The sequence below is a fragment of the Hylobates moloch genome, unplaced genomic scaffold, assembly GCF_009828535.3.
Source record: "Hylobates moloch isolate HMO894 unplaced genomic scaffold, HMol_V3 SCAFFOLD_12, whole genome shotgun sequence".
Lineage (NCBI taxonomy): Eukaryota > Metazoa > Chordata > Mammalia > Primates > Hylobatidae > Hylobates > Hylobates moloch.
In genome coordinates this window covers 56,167,141-56,189,425 of record NW_026652287.1, presented here as the reverse complement: position 1 = coordinate 56,189,425, position 22,285 = coordinate 56,167,141, and the positions used below count along the sequence as shown (strand labels likewise).

General features: G+C 41.4%; 1 long non-coding RNA gene across 1 annotated transcript; it reads right to left on the bottom strand.

Annotated features, from left to right (window-relative positions):
• Positions 1 to 6,276: 6,276 nt before the first annotated feature.
• On the bottom strand, positions 6,277 to 18,200 carry LOC131380825 (uncharacterized). The gene is made up of 3 exons (XR_009209074.1): positions 18,065 to 18,200; positions 8,958 to 9,009; positions 6,277 to 6,484 (listed from the first exon to the last, which is right to left on the bottom strand). It is a non-coding gene; the product is annotated as an uncharacterized LOC131380825 (long non-coding RNA).
• Between the last annotated feature and the right edge of the window lie 4,085 nt (positions 18,201 to 22,285).

Below are 22,285 nucleotides of genomic sequence, written 5' to 3'. Positions count from 1 at the left end.
GGTTTGGAACTGTGTCTCCATCTGAACCCCATGTTGAAATGTGATTCCCAATGTCAGAGGGGGGCCTGCTGGGAGGTGATTGGATCATGGGGGTGATTTTTTTTGTTTGTTTGTTTTATAAATGGCTTAGTGCCATCCCCTTGGAAGTGTCCTGGTGATCGTGAGTGACTTCTCAGAAGATCTGGCTGTTTAAAAGTATGTGGCACCTGCTCCCTCCCTCTCTTGCTCCTGCTTCACCTTCCACCATGAATCAAAGCTCCCTGGGGCCTCCCCAGAAGTGGATGCCACTCTACTTGTACAGCCTGCAGAACCATGAGCCCATGAAACCTCTTTTCTTACAAATTACCCATCCTCAGGTATTTATAGCAATGCAAGGACAGCCTAACACATTTTCTCTTCCCTTTCACTCCTCTAGCTTAAGGTGATAAAGGCATCCTGATGCCAATGGCTATGTGTTACCCTGAATGTGGCCCAAATCTCTGTAAATAGCCCCTTAACTCAGTAAACTCTCAATTTCAGCTCTGTGTGTCTGCTTCCAGAAGAGCCCCTGGTGACACCAAGCCATTGGTTTCAATAGTCTGATTTGAAGTTGAGAGGTGAGAACTGACTTTTTTTCTCTTTGCCTTTCTGCAGCAACAATTTTTTCCTTAAGGTGATGGAAAACTCTGGTCTAGTTTGAATCTGACAATTAATAGAGAGAATGGAAGAAAAAAAAGAAGGCAAAAAGAACAAGAGGGTTGCCAGACAAAAAAAAGCATGAGTGAATATTTTAAATTATTATATTTATATCCAATTCTTTGTTGTTATTTGGCTTGTTACTTTTTTACTGGTAAGTGGGACAAGTTAGCTCAGAAAAAAAAGGGACCTTTGCCCCATCTAAGAAGCTATGACCATTTTAAAAAAGAGTGTAAGGAATACTGATCTTGTCCACCTCCCAAGTTTTCTAGTTGAGAAAACTAAACTCTAGAAAAGGAGAATTTTGTTCACCTAGTCAATGAATGCTAACCAAAACAGTACCTGAGCTCAGGCTCTGTACTAAATGCTAGAGATATAAAATTAAGAAGACCCTACACTTGAGGAGCTCATAAAGTCATGAAGGATCATCGATATAGATTTAACATATAGTCACCAAGTCTTTGTTTGTTAGATCTGTTACATGCTGGGGCTCTATACTAGGAGAAAATCCATCATAATCTATGCCCCCATGGAGCTTGCTGCTCAGTGAAGACACCGACGTTGAACAATTAATCCCAACAAAGATGTGGAACATTTTAACTATAATCCAAGGCCATTGCAAAGAGGAGTAGAGGACTTTAGGGAAAGCACAGTGTCTGCAAAGGCCCCATGGCAGGAGGGGTCCTGGTGCACGCCGCACACTGTGGGAGTGATGAGAGGTCACTGTAGGAGGAAGGTTGGGGACAGACCCTGCAGGTCTGCTGGGCCTTGTGAGTAGCCCTGGAGTGTGGTCAGAATCCACCCACTGCATACAATGCACAGAGGGAGCACGGGAAAGTGTGACCCCACCTGGAGGATCAGGGAAAGGCCCGTGGACGGGGATCTGGGTTTAAAGGATGCTTTGTCCCTCTCTCAGCCTGGTGTGGAGAAAAGCATATGAATGGCAGGATCAGAACATGTTCAGAAACGTTCCTGTGGCTGGAGAGCCAGGAGGTGGGGGTGGAAGGTGAGGTTACAGAAGGACACAACTAGAACCAGATCCTGGGAGCTTTCTAGACCAAGCTAGCACAACCTGGAAAAAAACGTCTACCACCTTCTTGAAAAAGCACTTAGCCCATGAGTGAAAGGACAGGCCTAGAATTCAGGTCCAAGGGAGTATCTTACCCAACATCTTCTCTTTAAGAGGAGACTGAGACCCCTTCCAGCTCTGACATCCTCTGACTGTCAAATATGATTTGCAGACTCAACCATCCCAGCCTTGGAGACTGCTGTTGGACAATGAGGAAATGTAAGATGTGGTGTTCACACTGTGGTGTACTAAAGCCCAGGAGAATGAAGAAGAGGAGCTTACCCTATGCCTAAAGATGAGACCATGTGATAGTGTCCTGAGGCTGCAGTAACAGATTCTTACACACTTGGTGGCTTCAATGACAGAAATGCATTCTATCACAGCTCTGGACACCAGAAGCTGAAATTAAGATGTTGGCAGGGCCATGCTCCCTCCCAAGGCCCTAGAAAATAACTCTTCCTTCTTCTTTCAGATTCTGGTGGCTCCAGGTGCTCCTTGGCTTGGGGCAGCCTCTCTCTAGTCTCTGCCTCCACCTTCAATGGCCCTCACCTCTTCTCTCTGTGTCTCTTCTCTGTGTGTCTCTTATCACTGGATTTAGAGCCCATAAGTTAATCCAAGATTATCTGCTTCTCCTGAGACCCTTAACTCAGTTAGATCTGCAAAGACTTTTTTTTCCAAATAAGATCACACCCACAGACCAGGATGTGGACATGTTGTTTCAGGGACCACCATTAACACACTACAGACAAGCATCAGAATTTACTGCTAAGTTGTTTTTCTGCAAAGGTGCTCACAGCAGTCTCATATAACTTTCTAATGATGTAAACTGTTTTAAAGATCTTTGTTTATGCAAGAGCAAAATGAGAAAAGGAGAATTCTCCACACTGGTAAAAGGTCTGACCAGAGCTGATTTTCAACCAGACTCAGTAACAAAGCATGTGCCACCTCTGTAACCAAATGCAAGGATATAAGAGGCAGGAAGTATGAATTCCCTGGGATCCTGAGGCGTCTTGGTGCCCACTCCCGAATGAGAGTCTCAATGAATGCTTGTTGGCTGCGGGGCTTGAACGCATGAACGCTGCTTAGTGAGGCTTCCCTCCCTTAACCAGCACTCCGTGGTTATCTGATGCCTTTCTCTGCAATACCCTGGTTCTGAGAAGTCAAATTAAATTAAATATACATTCTTTCTGCCACTAAGCAGTTCCTTGGAACTCCCCTAATAAAAATTCTCTTGAATATACCACTCGGTGGAATTCTGTGTAATTCTAGACAAGAATAATCATTTCAGAAATAGGTTCCTGTATTCAACTGTGTAATGAATACAATTATTCTTATTACCCAGCATCGAGATTGCGAGTGTGACTGCATGTTAAAGACTGTTTGTAAAAGGGGCGCCTTAGCTATCCTGGCAGCACACCCAGCCACTGGTCCACGTGGGACTTGCCTTATCTCCTTTCTACTGCTACGATTGTGGGAGAGGAAGATAATGAGTTTTTTTGTTGTTGTTTTTTGAAAAAAATATGTCACGAAAGGTAAGTAGAAACTTAAGCCCCAAAAGAAATTTCTCCATTAACATAACTTATGAAAATATTTTGTTCAGAGAAGTGCATCATGCTACCTCTCCAAAACGCTTGCAGAAGAGAAACATGGAAATCCATCTAAAAGCAGAGTTTCGGTGTTCCTCATGGCCCATTCAAGACATCGTTGTTCTCACAAACTCTTCAAACTTCTCACCCAGGCTGCTGGGCATTGCAGAGTCTGGTCTGGATTACTGAGGCTTACATTAGACACTATCTGGAAAGGAGGGCTGTTTCATTCTACAGACCTTACACTACACAGAACAATTAAATGTGGTGCCAGAGAAGAGTGGGAGAAACAGAGCCTGCTGAGCCAATTTCAATGAACCGATAAAAATGACTATAATTAGTGGCACCAATTTCCATATTCCATGTTAAAAACCATGGATTTGGTTACAAAGATTAAACGTATTCCTTACAATGTTATTTTCCCCTTCAAAAGAGAGCACACTTATGGCTAATCAAGGCTGAGCTCTTAGTGACTGGATTTTTCGTGTGCATAGATTTGTATGTTTCACAGGTTCCTAAATGCTACAAGTCAGAGGCCAGAGCAATCTGAACTGAGCTCACAGAATTACCACTGCCAGTCGAGACATTCCAACATGTTTTTCTGACATATCTGTGTCAACTGTCATCTCTACAATTAAAACTATTTTAAAACTAAGTTCCCTTCCTTAGACTCTTTCCATCACTGCCAATCTCAAAAGAGTCACTTGAAGCATGATTCAAATTTTAAAACATGTTAGGGTCAGGGTGCCTCAAAGTTGGTGTGACCTGCTCAGGTGTGGGAGCTGGGTTCAGAGCGTGTGTGAGCCCTGCCTGTGAACAGTGTACCCTCATGGGCTCTGCGGTTCCAGTCTTTCCTGCAGAGCTGAGTCAGACAGACAGTGCTGCGCAGGAACTGCTTCTCACACTAGAACTTTGCCAAAAGATACTCATGGGCTGGAACTGCCAGAGTCACTTTTTGGCTTAGAACATCACCCAATGTCCGTATGATCATTTGCACAATGGAATCTACGTTGTGGAACAGCCAAGATAAAAGAGGCAGATTCAAGAAGGGGGACTCTCACCCTGATATATAAACACTTGACATTTAATACAGAACCTCTCTTGGTCCAAACCCTGCTCCCCTTTGACTCCCTGATCAAGTGACAGGCAATGCATCCTCCTGTCTGTCCCACCAAACCACAAAGAACCTGTTCATCCCCAAACTCCTCCACATTCCTCAAATCTGCCCAAAGCCTTTGGGTCAGAACTCTCTCCTACTATACCTGCTTTCTAGCTCCCCGGCTTCCCATTCCTTCCCTTGGTGCTGTTATCTTAGTTAGATGCCAGCATGGACTTCTTTTTGATTAAAACCAAAGGCCACCCTCACACCTCAGTGTCCTTCATCACCTCCCCACTCCCTGCCAGAGCAAGTCCAACCTCCTGAGATTTATCCATGTCTTTGCAGCATCCGGCCTCAGCCTCCTCTCCCAGCCTCCCTCTTTGCTCCCCTCTACTAACATGCTGTGCCCTTTCTCATGTGAGCATGGCCGTCTCTGAGCTCTGAGGAATGCAAGACCTATGGACATGTGAGCACAACCTCAATTTCCAGCTACCAATAATCAAGCAGGTACTTCGTTAACCCTGACAACAGCTTTGAACAATGGCCCAGTACACAGAAGTTACGATTTCCTGTCTCTGTGACAGATATGAGCTGGTGTTAAAGCATGTGCTAATTATTGAAATGTGCCCTCTCTGTTCTGAGCAGCATTTTCATGCAGTTTTATAGGGCCCTGCTGGCTGCCCAAGCACAACCTGCTTCCTTTCTCATCTAAACTCAATCTCTTCCCTGCTGGCTTTTTGCATACTGGAGGTGACAGGTAAAGCCAGTTGAGCTTCTGGGTTGGGTGGGGACTCAGAGAACTTTTGTGTCTAGCTAAAGGATTGTAAATGCACCAATCAGTGCTGTGTCTAGCTAAAGGATTGTAAACACACCAATCAGCACTCTGTAAAATGGAGCAATCAGCACTCTGTAAAATGGACCAACCAGCAGGATGTGAGTGGGGCCAAGTAAGGGAATAAAAACTGGGCACCCAAGCCAGCAGAGGCAACCTGCTGGGGTCCCCTTCCATTCTGTGGAAGCTTTGTTCTTTTGGTCTTCACAATAAATCTTGCTGCTGCTCACTCTTTGGGTCTGCACTAGCTTTATGAACTGTAACACTCACCGCGAGGGTATGCGGCTTCATTCCTGAAGTCAGCGAGACCACAAACCCACCAGGAGGAACAAACAACTCCAGACGTGCCACGTTTAAGAGCTGTAACACTCACTGCGAAGGTCTGCGGCTTCACTCCTGAAGTCAGTGAGACCACGGACCCACCAGAAGGAAGAAACTCTGGACACATCTGAACATCTGAAGGAACAAACTCCCGACACACCATCTTTAAGAATTGTAACACTCACTGCAAGGGTCCGCGGCTTCATTCTTGAAGTCAGCAAGACCAATAACCCACCAGAAGGAACCAATTCCAGACACAGAGGGACTGCCAAGTAAAGATGTCAGAAAGTGGGCTTCATTGAACCCCAGTTCAGCTGCAGGCTGAAGACTGTGGAGGCTAAAGACTGCTCATCTTCTTCCTTTGTAATAACAGAATGCTGGCTTTTCTCTGGGACTTCTCAAATCTTTAAATAAGCATTACAGTTTTGAAAGGGTGGGTAGGAGGGCATTAGAGTATATAAATTTTCCCAAACTCAGTGTTCTTGAAAATTTATTATTTCAATTTTTTCAGAGCCTTTCATATTGGTTTTCTGCAGAGCTCATTTTGAAATACACCGTCTTACAGTTTTCTGTTGTCATTCCTGTAGGCAACTGCAGAATAAAACCCTGCCATCAAACATCATTCCCACAACATTTATTTTTCTATTTCTTGGATGAGGTTTTCAAGTGGGACATCTGGTTGTTTGCTGCCTGTATTAATTTGCTAGGGCTACTATAACAAAGTCTCACATTCTGGATGCTTAAACAACAGAAATTAGTTTTCTCACAGTTTCGGAGGCTTAAAGTCACAGATAGAGATGTTGGCAGGTTGGTTTCTTCTGAGGCTGCTCTTCTGAATTGCAGACAGCCATCTTCTCCCTGTGGGCTTCCCCCTGTGTATGTCATGTCCAAATCTTCTCTTCCTATAAAGACAGCAGTCATAATGGATTAGGGTCCACCCTAGTAACCTCTTTTCAGTTTATCTCTTTAAAGATCCTGCATCCCAATACAGTCACATTCTGAGGTCCTGAGGGTTACGATTTCAACATATGAATTTTGGGGGGATATCCCATAACACTGCCAGAGCTTGAAAGCTGGATTTGCAGAATAATTGTAAGTGATGGCAATGTCAGACAGACTCAAGATATCTAGAACATCTGGGCTAGTCCCTAAAGAGAGGGGGAACATTCCCTGTGATGATACAGGATGGATCCACCCTTTGTAGTAAGAGGTGAAGGGAAGTGAAGGGAAAATGTGGGAAAAAAGTCCTTGACTAGGAGCTGGCCCCATCTTGGTGTGCTTGGTATCTGGGCAGAGGACATGCCATGTACTGCACATGGACACTCTTATTTAATTGTCCAGCACCTCTAAGAGGTAAGTACTGTTATAACCATCACTTTGCCAACAAGGTTGTTGAGGCTAAGGGGAGTCTGAGAATTTGCTGAAGGCTGGAAGTGATTAAGTGGTACACTTGGCATTTGAACCCAGGCAAGTTTACGCCAAAGCCCACGTTGTGTGCATTTCTCAGCTTGCCTAGAATCTTACCAGCTACATGCTTGTAAAAGTCGTATTTCTAGGCCTTGATTCTCATCTTCAAAATGATACTAATGAAACATGTGTCCCCTATGTCACTAAGGTATCGAAAGTCTCTTTGCAACCTCAGTGAGAAAAGCCAGAGCAACTAAGGAGAAGTGAGAGAGGCTATGGTGATCTTCCTAAAACACTCCTAGACTTTAGGTTACCCCCAGGACCATGATCAGTTCATTCATTCATTCAGTCACTTACTTATTCAATGATTCAATGTATACAAAACATCTACTCTGTATAATGATAATGCCAGTAATAGTAGCTAACATTTGCCAAACATAATAAGGGTCAGGACATGTCCCTGATGCTTTTTCATTTGTTATCCATTAAATTTTTGCAAATTCATGCTAAGAATAATGGTGAAAATGAAATAGTTTATTCCAAGAGCTGATAAAGCTGATATACAATGCCCCTGGGGGAGAGAATTCTAGAGAACCCTTTTGGATTTAGAAGCACCACCTGAGAAGCATATGAAGGATGAAGGCAAAGCACTTTGAGCACAGAATGTGATTAGCGAGGCTACTATGTGAACAAAATTTAAAAAATAAAAGAAGGTGGACTTGGGGGAAGGGAGAGAGAAGAGACGGCTGGGAAAACTTTAAGGGCAGAAATGCCAAACCTCACACTTGGATTATTCTGAACTTCCAGGAAAGTCTACCATGCACAGCTGTGAGGCAGTCATGTTCTGGGCAGCTACCACTACCCAAAAGAATCAGGCTGATGTTAAGCAAGGCAGTTTGGTGTGGAAAAATGAAACTACTAACAAAAGCATGATGTAAAAGAAAATGATACAGGCCAAAAGAGCCAGCAGTAACTATGAGAACTTAAATTCCTCCTGGAGTCCTTGGAGATACTGGAATTTCTATGCAGCTGGGAAGGGGTATACCACCTTCTATTTGGATGGCAGAAGAAGGGATTGACTTTAATAGATATTTGGACTGTCTTCTTGGAAGATCTTTCAAGGTCTTTCAAAGGATCCATATCTCAAAAACAAGATTCAAGTGAAAACCAGAAAAAAAAATCACCATGGTTGCTGGCTTCCTGAGTGATTAGATATCCTTTTGTATTTGGAATCTGTAGACTTGATCTTTGAGTCTCAAACCAGAAAAGACCTTCAGTGTTGGGACAGAAACAGAGGATGCTCCTCCCTGCCCATGGGACACAATCTCGGTTGTGTGAGTGGCTTTGAAGGATGCCTGAACCGTGGAAGACAAACACCACGCAGGAGCTGAATGCTGGACCACAGCAGGGATGGTGGGAAGAAGCTGGCATTCGTGACCCTGAAGAGTGCAGATGAAGACTTCCAGCACTGCTGTTCCAGCAGCTCTCTTAGAATATTCTGGAGTCACAGAGAGCTACCTAGGTCCTCAATAAGAGACTCAAAATCAATGGGAGGGCCAGGCCCACAGAGAATCATCTCAAAGTGCTACATGAAGGGGCACCGCAGGCAACATGAATAAATTACTAAGTGCAGATAAAGTTTCAGGATGCTGTAAGAAAATATGTAATCAAAAATACATATATAATCAAAGTGTTCAATCATATAGGAAACCTCATTGGAAAAGCAGATTCTACAAAGGAAAGAATTTGCTGGCTTTGGTGGATGTGGCAGGAATAACATAGAGAACAGCATGTTTTTATGGATCAGTGTTTCCAGAATCAAAAACAGAATATAGTGGATTATCTACTTCATGATCTGAAATACACATCACCGTGTCCTCTTCCTTATAATACACACAAACCATACACACACACACACACACACACACACACATCCTCCTAGAATTTAATTTTTGAAATTTCACGTACATTTTTCCAAGAACTCTGGCATCTTTCGTCTCGGCTGGTTTCTACTGCAATCCTGTTAAATAAATATAGAAAAGTTTATTATTTTCCACTGACAGGTAAGACCACTCAAAGCCAAAAGAAATTAAGTGATATTCCTATAAGATATTCCCCTCTTAGTTCTTTTAATAAATCTATTAGGGTGCTTTGGGTAGCAAATAACATAAACCCAAGTCATACTGACATAAGTAAACAGAGGGAAAAATGGGCTCATGTAATCAAAGCCATAGGGTAGCTCTCCTTGACTAAAAGAATAGCTTGGTCTTCATTTTCAGATAGCTTCTCTCCTCTGTGCAAGACCGCTACCACCAGCTTCAGAATTCTCTCTCTTTTCATCTGATCAGCCCCAGTAGAAATTACGTACCGCTCTTCAACATAAAACATACTTTGTTACAGAGGAAAAAATGTATAAATGAAGACTGTTTTTCTTTTTTCATAGGCATTCCTGATGGGTTAAGACTCTTTGCTGCTCAGTGAGGTATTTGAATTTTTGTCTTCATTTGGCTATTCCACACCCATGGCAGACATCACTAGTCAATCATGGCATATTTGCTGTTTTCAATCAGTAAGATCCAGTGTGTTGGTCGAAACCTTAGACCTCTGGCAAGCAAGGATGCAAAACCTGGTGTCACTGTCTTCACCTTATTCTTCTTTTGCTTTTGGAAATTTCATCAATCACCTGAATTTTTTTTTTCTCCCAGAAGCCTCAATGATCACCATTTCCCCAGTAAAACCTTAATGAACCAAATAACAGTGAAGTGAATCACTGAAGCATAGCTGTACTCTTCTTTAGCTTCTCCTTGGCCCCATTCTCTCCCCAACAGACCAGGAGCTTAACTCTAAAATCCAGGAAGCTTTCTGCAGAGCCATTAAGCCCAGCCCATACTGATTAAGAACAAGCACTCATTAATATTTCCCATAATGATGCCTTTTCAAATTAGAGTCTGAGTATTTGCTGCTACCATATATCCAGCATAATCTCATTTGAAAGACTACATCAACAGACCCTAATTTGGGCATTTTAAGGGAAACACAAAGTAGCAATGTCACATGAACTAATAACTCTGCAGAAATTACGGAGATATTAGCATTGCAGTGGGAAAGAAGAGCCATACACACTCTTTACCCTCCCTCTCCACTCTCCCTATCCCACACAGTGACCAACAGAGTCTGTGGAGAGTGGCGGCTCTGGTCTCCCGTCCTGTCTTGCCCACAACTGGCATGTTGGTGCCCATGGTGGGCTCTCAGCATGAGTGGCAACAAGACAGAGCCAGCAAGTACCCTACAGGCCACTGCGAGTTGCTGCTGAATTAACAGGCTGGCAACAGGTAGTTGCAAAAAGATTTGCCACTGAGTTTGATGAGACAGCTTTCTATGCCCAAGAGAGCCATGGCACAAGGAAGCCTTTCTGCCAAGAGACCATTACTTCCCTTGGTGTCTTGGCTACTTATGTCCAACATATTAAGAAACTGTTTCCAAGAGTAAAATAAAGCAATCAAGCCCAGCGGGGACCTGGTGAGAGCGTCGTCTGTGTCTTGGGTGGGAGGTTCTTGGACAGGGCTGCAGGAGGCCAGCCTCTGCTCTCAAGTGCTTGAGATCCTGGGTGAGAGGCAGGTGAGCACTGGGTCCTCTGTAAGGCAGGTGGCGGGGAGAGTGACAGGGGGTGTCAGCAGGAATACAGAAGCGCACAGGCAGGAGGCAACGCAGCGGAACTTGGCCCAGGGAACAAGGCTTCCTGCAGCTGAGTCTTGAGAAGTGAGTAGGATTTCCACAGGCCAGGAAGCTATGCCAGGCAGGGGGAATGATGCCAGAGATGACGAGGGACCTCCATCTGGGGTGTGTTCCCAGGTGAAGCAACCAAGCTTCATTTCTGTAGGCAGGAAGAGCCTATAGTCACTGATCAGAGGCATGGCTGTGAGAAGAGCATTTGAGAGGGCTCTGAGAGCAGCGCTTTCTATTCATCACTTTTTCTATTCATCACTTAACTTCACCGCCTCTTCCAGACCAACGCGTGTGCTAAGCTGTCATTTATTTACTCACAACTTCCACTGAGCACCCGTCTGTGCCTGTGCTGTGCTCTGTCCATGAGGCGAGCACGGGCTCTTTCCAAGGTCATGTGGGTGTGAATGACCTTTGGGCCTCATGCACCTTGCTCAGCTCCTGGCCCAGAGTAGACACCTACAATTATGTGTTGAAAAAATATCTTCATATCAGGTCTTCAGATCATCAGTCAGACAATCAGACCCATCACTTAAGGTTCTCTTCCTCATCTTGTTACCCACAGGGCAGGTGGGTTCAATGGCTTGGCGGGTGACGTCCAATGACCACAGCCAAGGCAGGTTCAACAAGGGGATTTTATGCAGCAAGTAAGGAGGAAATCATGGATAGTTCTCAAGCAGTGCCTCCCAGAACAAAGGTGAAAGCTGGGCTTTTACTGGGCTGGCGGGCTGAGTCATTAATTGTAGAGATGGAGTAAAGGGTGTCACTGGTCATGTTCCACATACCTTGCATGTATAAAAAGTGGTACATGGGCTGGGCGTGGTGGCTCACGCCTGTAATCTCAGCACTTTGGGAGGCTGAGGCAGGCGGATCATGAGGTCAGGAATTATAGAGACCAGCCTGGCCAACATAGTACAACCCTGTATTTACTAAAAATACAAAAATTAGCTGGGTGTGGTGGCATGTGCCTGTAGTCCTGGCTACTTGGGAGGCTGAGGCAGGAGAATCATTTGAACCTGGGAGGCGTAGGTTGCAGTGAGTTGAGACCACACCATTTCACTCCAGCCTGTGTTACAGAGAGAGACTCCATCTCAAAAAAAAAAAAAAAAGTGAACGAGCTCCTTCCTCCCCGGGTGGGGATTTTAGTATGCTAACAAAGGGAGTTCTCCAAAGTTTATCTCCAATGCAGGCAACTCTGGGTCAAACCCATTCTCGTTTTCCAGGGCTGAGATTCCTCTTGGAAATTTTTGAAACAACTCTGGGTGCAATCGTTACCAGTGGGTGCTTGTTCGCAGTGCATGCACAGAAACCTGTGGACCATGGGTTAAGCTCTTGCAAGACTTCCCTGAAAGATTAGACCTGGTCAATGACAACATTTGTCTGCATTTCCCCTTGACAAGAAAGTCAACTCTGTGACCAAGCCAGGCTCTCCAACCAGTCTAGATTCAGAATGGTTACTGGAAGAGAGAGCTTAGGAGCTGCAGCTTGAAAGGTACTTCAGAGATGTTGTGTTTGTCTTCCAGCCATCTATTCTCCCTTCTGCTGGTGCCAGCACTTTGATTTGCCTTGATGAATCATCCTCCTGTTGGTCTCAGACAATGTGGGTCTGGTGCCCAGCTCCTTCCTGTACACACCATCTTGAGCAGTTGACAGCTGACTCAAGATGACAACTTTGCCATCCCATGAACCTCGAGGTTGCTTCAGGAGTATGCATATTAAATAGGTCAGTCTACTATGGGCCAATCCCACACATTTTTCTAGAACTGGGAAAGGGGACATTATCTTGTCTTAGGAATTGCAACCAGTAAGGCCTCTGGGGTGGACTCCCCAAGAGTTTGGCCAAGCAGCAAAAATAGAACCAGGAGATAGAGATGGCCAGGGTCTGATTAGAGTTGGGGAAAGGCTTTAGGTGGCTCTCCTGATGTGGCAGTTTCTAAAGAATAAAGATAGTTTTAGGTAATAAGAAAGAGACCTCTGGCTGAGCTGTAGCGCCAAGCATGCTGTCTGGTTACCAAAAGCATGGATGACCAAAACTTCCTTCCAGAGTGGCCCTGGGAAATATTAGCGGGGGATTTACTGAAGGGAGAACTACACTGAGACACTTCCATCCCAAAGTTGCAGCAATGGCAGATTTGGGCAAAAATAATAGAAAAAAAAAGTGTCGTGTGTCTCAAATTATTCCACATCTCTCCATTTTATCACCACTACAGGCGTTTAGTCTACTTTTGCCTCACTCTGAAAGACTAAAACCATCCTCAGTTTTCATCCATATCCTCCTGTCTTCCATTCTCCATAGTGCATCCAGAATTATCTTTTTAAAATACACATTCTGTTAAGTCACTTTCCTGCTTAAAATCCTCTGATGACTTCTCATTCAAATGAGACTAAAATCCAAATTCCTTACCAAGGCCTGTTTGGCCCTAAAAGACTTATCCCCAATCTCCTCCTCCACCTCATCTCATGTGACTAAAACCCAGCCATCATGGCCTTTATTTTGTTTTTCAAACACATCAAGCTCCTTCTGACCCTATGGCTTTGTTCTTGTGGTCACCGTCACCTGGAATATACTCTCTCATACTTTCCTCATAGCTGAATTCTCAACCTTCCGTCCCAGCTAAAATGCCACCTCCTCAAAGAGTTCTTCTCCACGTCAATTAGTTTTTAACCTGGGTAACTCTGATAAATTGTTTTGTGACATTCAAAAATGTAACCATAGTGGCTCCAAATAACTGAAAGTCAGCTATGCAAAAATAGAGATTTTGTCTTTCCTTGTCAACAGCAGCTTTTTGAGGTCTTAGAATGAGTTCCATATTCCATATTCAGTTAGCATTTGTTAGATAAGTGGCTGGAGGCTGACTGGATGGCTAAATGGTGATTGGACAAACAATGGTGATTGCCTACACAATGTAGTTCCTACAGGCTACTGAAAGCAGCCACCCTCAACCAGAAGCACTGGACTTAGGAAAGTTTGTAACCAATGAATATCCAGCTCTTAGAGCCACAGAGCACTTGGCGAGAAACAGGCTTCTCGGCAGACTACCATCAAGTGTAGAAGCAGGCAATTCAGGTGAGAGCCAGCACCTTCCATTGCAGTGACATTAAATCTGCTGGTAGGTGCCACAATAAACATACGTGTGCATGTGTCTTTATAGCAGCATGATTTATAATCCTTTGGGTATATACCCAGTAATGGGATGGCTAGGTCAAATGGTATTTCTAGTTCTAGATCCTTGAGGAATCACCGCACTGTCTTCCACAATGGTTAAACTAGTTTACAGTCCCACCAACAGTGTAAAAGTGTTCCTATTTCTCCACATCCTCTCCAGCACCTGTTGTTTCCTGACTTTTTAATGATCGCCATTCTAACTGGTGTGAGATGGTACCCTAGAACTTAAAAGTATAAAAAAAAAATCTGCTGGCAGGAACAAGTGCAAGGTTCCTTAGTTACTCATATCTACTTGCATTGAGATGATGACTAACTTCCAAATTGCCACATTATGCAACATGTCTTATTTTCCTTCACATGGGATGGGTGATGTGCTGATGGCACGACAACTGCTACCAGCCAAAACCTTTGCATTTTGCTAAACTAAGCTTCATAAATGAAGGAGAAATGCTAAGAAGAGCAAATGCTAAGGGAATTTGTCACCATTAGACTGGACTTACAAGAAATACTAAAAAGAGTTCTAAAGATAAATATGAAAGAACAAAATTTGCCATCATAAAAGCACATGTAAGTAAAAAGTTCACAGATCCTATAAAGCAATTCTACAACTGTTGCTACAAAACAACCAGGTAACATTACAACAACAATAGAATCTCACATATCAATATTATCTTTTAATGTAAATGGCCTAAATGTTCCAATTAAAATATACAGAGTGGCAAATTATATAGAAAAAGTAAGATTCAAACATTTGCTGCATATAAGAGATGCATCTTAGCGGTAAAGACAACCAAGCCTCAAAGAAAACTGATGGGAAAAGATACACCATACAAATGGAAAACCAAAATGAGCAGAAATAGCCATACTTACATGACATAAAACAGACTTTAAATCAACAGCAGTAAAAAAAAGACAAAGGAGATTATTATATAGTGATAAAGGGCTCAATTCAACAATAAGAAATAACTATCTAAATATGCACCCAACACTGAAACATTTATATTTATTAAACAAATGCTGACAGAAAAGAGATAGACAGTAATACAATAAGGGACTAACGCCCTTCTGACAACACTGACAACAAAATATCTCAAATTGACAACATGATGTTGCACTGCAACGGGTTTAAAAAACAAAAACAAACAAAGCCTAAACCTAGCAGATGAAAAGAAAGAACAAAGATCAGAGCAAAACTAATGGGATTGAGAACAAAAAACAGGCAAAACAATCAATACAGAAACATTAGAGTTAAATTAGACTTCAGATCAAATGAACCCAACAGACATTTACAGAACATTTTACACAATGCAGAATGCACATTTTCCTCATCTGCACATTAAAAATTCTCCAAAATAAACCATATGTTTGGATATAAAGCAAATCTGAATAAATTAAAGAAATTTCTAAAAATCAAGTTTCTTGGACCACAGTGGAATAATATTAAAAATCAATACCAAGAGAAACTTTCAAACATATGCAAATACATGGAAACTGAACAATCTGCTCCTAAAGAACCTCTAGTTACCTGACAAAACCAAGGCATAAATTTTGAAAACAATTTTCAAACAAAGAAAATGGAGACACAACATACCAAAACTTCGGGGTACAGCAAAAACAGTGGAGAAAAGTTTATAGTGTCAAATGCCTACATAAAAAATAGAAAAATATCTCTAATTAACAACATAATGTTGCACCGCAACAAATTAAAAAAAAAAAAAACAAAAAACTAAGCCTAAACCTAGAGGATAAAAGAAAGAACAAAGATCAGAGCAAAACCAATGGGATTGAGAACAAAAAAAAGATAAAAGGATCAACAAAATGACAACTTTGTTTCTTGAAAAGATAAACAAAATTGATAGATTGGTAGCTACACTAAACAAGAAAGAGAAAACTCAAATAAACACAAAAAGGAAAGATAAAGGTGACAATACACCTGATAACACAGAAATATACAAGATCACTAAAGACTACTGTGAGCATCTCTAAGCACACAAACTAGAACACCTAAAGGAAGTGAATAAATTCTGGAAGCATACAACCTTAAAAATAAACCAGGAAGAAATAGAAATCCTAAACAGACCAATAACATTTAATGAAATTTAATCAGTAGAAAAAAATCTCCCAACAACAAAAAACAAGACCAGGCAGATTCATAAATTCTTCCAGATATACAGAGAAGAGCTGAAACTATTTTGCAGAAACTATTCCAGAAAATTGAGGAAGAGAGATTCTTCATCAACTCATTCTATGCAACCAGTATTGCTGTAATATCAACATCAGGCAAGAACACAACAACAAAAACTACAGACCAGTATCTTTGATGAACAAAAATCCAAAGATCCTCAACAAAATTAGCAAACCAAATTCAACAGCACATCAAAAATATAATATATTATAATCAAGTGGGCTTCATCTCAGGGATTCAAGATGGCTTACCATATCCAAATCAATAAATGTGATTCACCACATAAACAAAATTAAAAACAAAATCGTATGATTATCCCAATAGCTGCAGAAAAAGTATTTGATAAAATCTAATACTCCTTCATGATTAAAAATAATCTTAACAAATTAGCATAGAAGAAATAAATCTCCAAATAATAAAAGACACATATAACAAACCATAGCCAACATCATACTGAATGGGAATAAGGTGAAAGAATTTCCCTAAAGAGCTGGAACTGGTCAAGAATGCACACTCTCAACTGTTCTATTTAATTTAGTATGGCAATTCCTGACCAGAGCAATTAGGCAATAAAAAGAATTAAACAGCATACAAACTGGAAAGGAAGAAGTAAAATTTTCTCTGTTTGCAGATGTCATAATAATAAACATAGAAAAATGTTACCACTCCACCAAAAACTATTAAGACTAATAAGTTCAGTAAACTTACAGTATAATCACATAAAACATTAATGTAAACATGATTAACAAACATAACTTGTTTTTTTATACACAAATAACAAACTATCCAAAATAAATTAAGAAAACAATCCAAAGACAATAGCATCAGAAAGAATACATATGAATAAATTTATCCGAGGAGGTGAAAGATTTGTACATTGAAAACTATAAAACATAGATAAAAAACTTAAGAAAAACATAAATAAATGGTGTGTATCTTATGTTTACAAATTTGAAGACTTGTTAGTGTTAAAATGTCTATACCACCCAAAGTGATCTACAGATTGAATTTAATCTTTACCAAAATTCCAACGGAATTTTTCACAAATATAGAAAAACAATCTTAGTCTTTATATGAGGTCACAAAAGACTCCAAATAGGGCAAACTTGAGGAAGAGAAGAAAGCAGAAGGCAGCACACTTCTTGATTTCAAGCTTTACTATAAAGTTACAGTTAATAAAATGGTATGCTACTGGAATTTTAAAAAGACACAAAGACCAGTGGAACAGAATAGAGAACCTAGAATACAGAGCTATCTGCAAACAGAAATAATTTGACTTCCCCTGTTTCAGTTTGGATGCCTTTTATTTATTTCTCTTGATGACTGCTCTAGCTTAGACTTCTAGCACTATGTTGAAAAGAAGTTGTGAGAGTGTGAATTCTTGTCTTGTTCCAGTTATCAAAAGAAATAATTTGAGCTTTTGCCCATCAGTACGATGTTGGCCGTGGGTTTGCCATAGAAAGTTCTTATTAGTTTGAGTCATATTTCTTTGACGCCTAGTTTGTTGAGGGTTTTTATCATAAGGGATGTTGAAATTTATCAAAAGTTCTTACTGCATCTATCAAAACAATCATATTTTTTGTTTTTAATTTTGTTTATGTGGCAAATTCTGTTTATTTGCATATGTTGAGCCAGTCCTGTATCCAAGAAATAAAGCCTACATGATCACGGTGAATTAACTTTTGAATTTGGTGCTGGATTTTGTTTGCTAGTATTTTGTTGAGGATTTTTGCGTCTATGTTAATCAGAATATTGAATTCTATGTGTGTGTGTGTGTGTTTGTGTGTCTTTGGCAGATTTGTATTACCAAAATGATGCTGGCTTCGTAGAATAAGAATGATTTGAGTAAACTAGGTAGAGTTGGTCAAATACGATGGGAGAAAGACCAGGACAACAAACAAAGCCAACAATATGATTACTGAGCACTCTAATGGTAAGGAGAAATTAAGGCCAGCTAGCTGGTTGTTAATCTTTTCCTAGAAGCAGGAAGAAACAACTCACCTTCTTTGTTGAAAGTGAGCTGAAATTCCAGGAAGGAGTTGCCTGCACTTTATTGTCACAGAAGCAGAAAACTTGCCTTCCCTTTTCGGAAGCAAGTAAAACTCCAGGAAAGAAGTTGTACAGCAAAATCAACTTCAGATCTTGACCAAATTTTGGGAAATCAAAAATTCTCTGGAGTGGGGAGCTCCCAGGCCTCAGAAATTGTCCTAGTTTACACCATAAAGATAGCTCAAACTGGTACCAAGCATTGATAGATTTGTCAAAGGTCAGGGACACCTCCACTCAGAATCCTCTATGGTTACCAACTTGTAAACCCAAAAGTATCTGAGACAGGTCTCAATCGATTGAGAAACTTTATTTTGCCAAAGTTAAGGATGCGCACCACGGAGCCTCTCTCATTGCTAGCACAGCAGTCGGAGATCCAAGTGCAAGGCGGCAGCCAGGCTGGGGGAGGGGCGCCCGCCGTTGCTGAGGCTTGAGTAGGTAAACAAAGCTGCCCGGAAGCTCGAACTGGGCGTAGCCCACCGCAGCTCAAGGAGGCCTGCCTGCCTCTGTAGACTCCACCTCTGGGGGCAGGGCATAGCCGAACAAAAGGCAAAAGAAATCTCTGCAGACTTAAAAAATGCGTCCATGAAACAACTTCAGGAGGGCCTGATAACAGTCTCGCTCTGTCGCCCAGGCTTGAGTGTAGTTGTGCCATCTTGGTTCACTGCAAGCTCTGCCTCCCAGGTTCACGCCATTCTCCTGCTTCAGCCTCCTGAGTAGCTGGGGCTACAGGCGCCTGCCACCACACCAGGCTGTTTTTTGTATTTTTAGTACAGACGGGGTTTCACCATGTTAGCCAGGATGGTCTCGATCTCCTGACCTCGTGATCCACCTGCCTCGGCCTCCCAAAGTGCCGGGATTACAGACATGAGCCACTGCGCCCGGCCATAGCTTGCTTTTATATATTCAAGGGAGGCATAATACATCCATCAATACATGTAAGATTTACATTGATTCAATCTGGAAGGATGGGATGAGTCAAAGTGGTGGGGGAGGGGGTGCTTTTAGGTCCTAGGTAGATTTAAAAATTTTCTGATTGGCAATTTGTTGAAAGAAGTATTATTAGTAGTAAGGAATGTCTGAGTTCCAATAAGGGATTGCAGAGACCAAGGTTTTATTAGGCAGAGGAAGCCTCAATAAGCAGGCTTCAGAGAGAATGCATTGTAAATGTTTCTTATCAGACTTAAGGTCTGTGTTTATGTTAATGCTGCAAAGGTAGTGTAGTGCTACCTCTAGCACTACACTGTTTCTTTCCTTCTGAGAAAGCCTGTGTTTTGATGAACACACACACACACACACACACACACACACACACACACACACAGAACTTCTTTGCTATTAGATAATTTGGTTTGCTTTACTAAACTGTTCAACCATTCCTTCATTCATATTTGAAAGCCTATATAATGATAAACACACACACATATACACAAACAGAGGTTTCTTTGCTATTAGAATTTTTGTAAAAATTTGTTTAAGCATTCATTCATGAAGGGTTTGAGGTCATTACTGGACAAGAGAGTAGCAGTGCATCAGCAAGCAAAATACCAATGACCAAGATTGAGTGAGTGCTAAATTTAGAAAGATAAAATTGCTACTGCAATTAACATTTGAGAAAACCTACCTGGAAAAACACCTGGAGTCTAGGCATTTGGATTTAATTTACACCAAAATTGGAAAAGTAATATTTAAGCCTAGGTCAATTTTTACTTCATGGATATTGAGTAGATAAATGTATAGTTTCCACAGGCAATTTGAACATTTTTTATGGGGAACAGCGGGGGTTGAGGGAGAAAGTTAGTACTATAGTTTTAAGGACTCTCAAAAGCTCTTAACATTTATATATATATGTGTGTGTGTGTGTGTGTGTGTGTCTGCTCTTACACAACTCATCCTCTGAATCATAATTAAAATTTCAGTGGCCACAACAAAACCTACTACACGTAGCTACAGAACTTTAGCCTATCTTATTTATTCTTCGAGGAAGAAGCTCCTTACTCATATTTTGAAACAGATTGCCTGTCTGGGCAACAGTTCCTCTTCTGTTTTTCAGATGAGAATCTCTGGTCACCTTGACCTTTCCCCTTGTCTAGTATGTATTCCCACAATGTATGTAGACTGCCCTGCCTCCTTCAGTTATGCTGCCTAATTTGGGTGTTCCCTCTTTTCTTAGTGGAGAAATCTAGAAATGATGCACAGTTACCTAATACTGTGGAATGAAGTAGATAAATCTGATTTATTTATTTTTAGATTAAAAAAAATTTTAGCAACATGATAAACCTAAGAACAATTAATTCACTCAGAAATAAGACAGTTTTAGAAAACATGCTAACCCCAAGGGCAGGTAGTATAAATCATGGTCTTTGGCATCTAGTTCCAGACTAACTTTCAGAGGCACTCAAAGAAAATTCTCATCCCTGCTATCCCTGTATTCCCTCATTTCCTAAAAGACACAAAGATAAAGGCCATCTGCTTCCCCAAAGTCTACCATCAGCCACCCTAGGGAAGAGAAGCTGGATTTACAGCCACCCCCTATTTCCATCCATATAATTTGCATTTGATTATGAAAACAAGTTATACTCATAAAAATACTTGTAAAATAAAAGGTTGTGGGGTGGTACAGCAACTCCTTTACAGCTAGCTTTGTGAAGTGGGGACAGACTTAGACCCAGTGGAGTCTCATATGGACAGCTTGAGGGCTGTCACTTTCACAGCGTGATTTTAAGCAATGTCTCACTTTGTAGACAAGGGGATGAGAATTCAGATAGGTTATCTAAAGAAAGTAATGGGAACTCTCGGTGAATCAGTTGACCAGATTTTCAGGAGTCTTTTTTTTTTTTTTAATTTCACACATTGTAATCGGGAACCTATTCTAAAAATACTTTTTAATCATCCTTTTATTTTTCTTCCTTTTCTCCCCTCTCACCCCTTTATTCCTTCCCTCTCTAGACTACCCTCCAAGCTTATCTAATTATGTCCTTGCTTAAGAAATATCAGAAGGTAATCTTAGAACAAGTAAGGCATGGAGTCCCTGTGAAATTCTCCTGCTTAGGGGGAGTCACAATCAGTCCACCACATTAAGGCCAAAGTCAAGATAACACCAACCAGGCCTCCAGTTGGGTGATTACCCCTGACAGCTATCGCAACAAAGACACAGATGCTGCACTCCACACGGCTCCCACATGTCTCCTATAGCAAGTTTTTCTTTAAAAACCCTATGGTAATATTTAAAAATCTGTGATGGTATTTTAGAAAGCCAGTTTGCCATCCCTTGGGTTTGCTGGCTCTGATTAAACCTGCTTTTCCTTCCACCAACCCTCACTTCTCATGTCTGGCTTTTAAGTGGTGAGCAGCTGAACCTGAGTCTGGTACAACCTCATATTTTGAAGTTAACTGGAAATTAACTGAAATTAACTGGAAATATTTTTTCTTGGTGCCTTATTGGTATATGTTTGCAAACTTTTGTCATATTTTCACGTGATAATTGCCAGTGAACTGTTCCTGTGTGTGTGTTGTAACTGTGTGCATGTACAAGCTTTAAATAACACACTCACAGCACCATTTCAAAGTTAGTATTCTTTAGGCTATTTTGTCCTGTTTTGTCACACACCAAACCTCAATAACAGCATCCATGACCTGCACTCTCCAGTAGAGAATGGAAACCTTAGAGCTAGGACATGCAGTTGCATTTTAATAAAACGGTTATTCTTGCCAAAGGAGCTTCTTTCACTTTGGTGCTCTACAGAAAGACCAAAGGGAGTAGCAGACACAGAACTTTGAATAACTGCTTTCTAACCCCAAATGTGTCCAATGAGACAGAAAACAGCACGCATCTCAGCAGGTGTGAGGGAAAGTGGCAGAGAGATGCCTGCCTCTTTTGCATGCTCCCTTTTTTCTCCAAAACCCAATCAAGTCATCCTGGAAAAGAAATCTTAACTGCGTTGGTGAAAATGGTTTTGTATGAACAGACTACCAAGACATTACAGAAGCATGAGGGTAGGCAGGAGGGAAGTAACTCGCCTGACTCAAAACTCTCAAAAGTTTCTAGCAGCTTGATGACAATTACAATATTTATTTTAGCCAGATTTATATTCATCTGTGGTATATCATTTTACAACAATGTGACTTCATAGCCTAGGCAACATAGTGAAACCCTGCCTCTACTAAAAGTAAAAA